Source organism: Poecilia reticulata, linkage group LG9 (genome assembly GCF_000633615.1).
Source record: "Poecilia reticulata strain Guanapo linkage group LG9, Guppy_female_1.0+MT, whole genome shotgun sequence".
Taxonomy (NCBI): domain Eukaryota; kingdom Metazoa; phylum Chordata; class Actinopteri; order Cyprinodontiformes; family Poeciliidae; genus Poecilia; species Poecilia reticulata.
The window spans coordinates 1,516,021-1,517,418 of record NC_024339.1 but is presented as its reverse complement, the minus strand read 5'-3'; positions in this window follow the sequence as shown (position 1 = coordinate 1,517,418).

Below are 1,398 nucleotides of genomic sequence, written 5' to 3'. Positions count from 1 at the left end.
TGTACCTCATAAGAAGATGTCCTGTAAGGGTTAGGGGTTAAGTTTAGGTTAGGGTCAGGCATAAATACAGGAACTAAAAAGAATGGAAGTTAGTATGTAGCGCTAATATGGCTAAAAGCACAAACTTGCCTGTGTGTGAGTAATGGTATTTTCTGTGGTTGTAAATAGTCMATTTGAACCTTGAAAATCTCACCGCATGTCCTTCTAAATGTTTTATGTGTCCTTAATAATGGATTTCTGTTCCTTTCAGAGGGTCGTCCACTGAATGTGAAAGTCAGTGATGTTCGCAGTGACTATTTCATTTTTGTGAAAGCAGTGAAARCAAATATTTCAACTCTGCTGGTGCTTGTCCTTGTCGTAATGTGACGGTACATTCTGTGTAAACAGCAGCCTCAAGTCAATCATTGTCCTTCAGAAAATGTCCTATTTTCAAAACGGTTTTTACTCAAACACATTCAATAGCTASACTGTGCTTTTACCTTGTAGCTGGGTGAAACCATCCATTATCATAACACACTTATACTCGCAGGGTCAAGAGGGGCTGAAGCCTATCTCCAGATTAGAACAAACTTTCTTGGTTTGAATTACCAAAGTTATTTGTGGTTGGTATAAATGCCAAAAAGAAGGAGAGAAAAAATATGTCAAAGATGTATTTATCAATGTCTTCAAAATCAGAAGTTTTCATCCAGAACATTAACTATCTCTATGTGGGGAAGCCCAGATGATGACTTTGGAGGCTTTGTAGGAGGCACAACTGTGGATGTATGTTAAGGTCACATCCAGGGGCGGATCTACTGGGGTGGCACCCCAAACGAAAGCCTTGCCACCCCTGTTGCCACCCCAGCTGGCGACAATGAATTCAATAAATAGTTATGGCAAATCGGACATTAAGCACATGAAACTCTTTTTTCCGACAACATTGAATGCAACACAATGTAACCTGACACCAAGTGCTAAGTAGCGGGAAGTGCGAGAGAAGGACAGCGCGAGACAACAGCATTGATGGATATATATGTTACTGGACTGGACATTACATGATTTATCGTAAGTCACACATGCACCATTTCTGTCCATTGAATCAGGAATATTGGTGGTCAGGAAACTACTACAATCACGCAAAGAATCAGAACAGACGCTATGTTTAGCAGTTAATTCAGCCATAGATAATGGTAATAAGGGCTTCAGATTTCACAGGTGAGGAAAAAGTTTTAATTTAAATAAAACATTGAACAAGTGAGCAGTGGGTCAGTTATACCTACTAGCCTAACTGTTAGCCTGCTATTGACTTTGATAACCTTAACATGTGCTGCGCAGTTCGGTGTGTTTTGGTTCCGTTGGCACTAAACAACCCGTCCACCAAGTCATCAGTAGAGCAGCTGTTTTAAATCAGTTAATCAA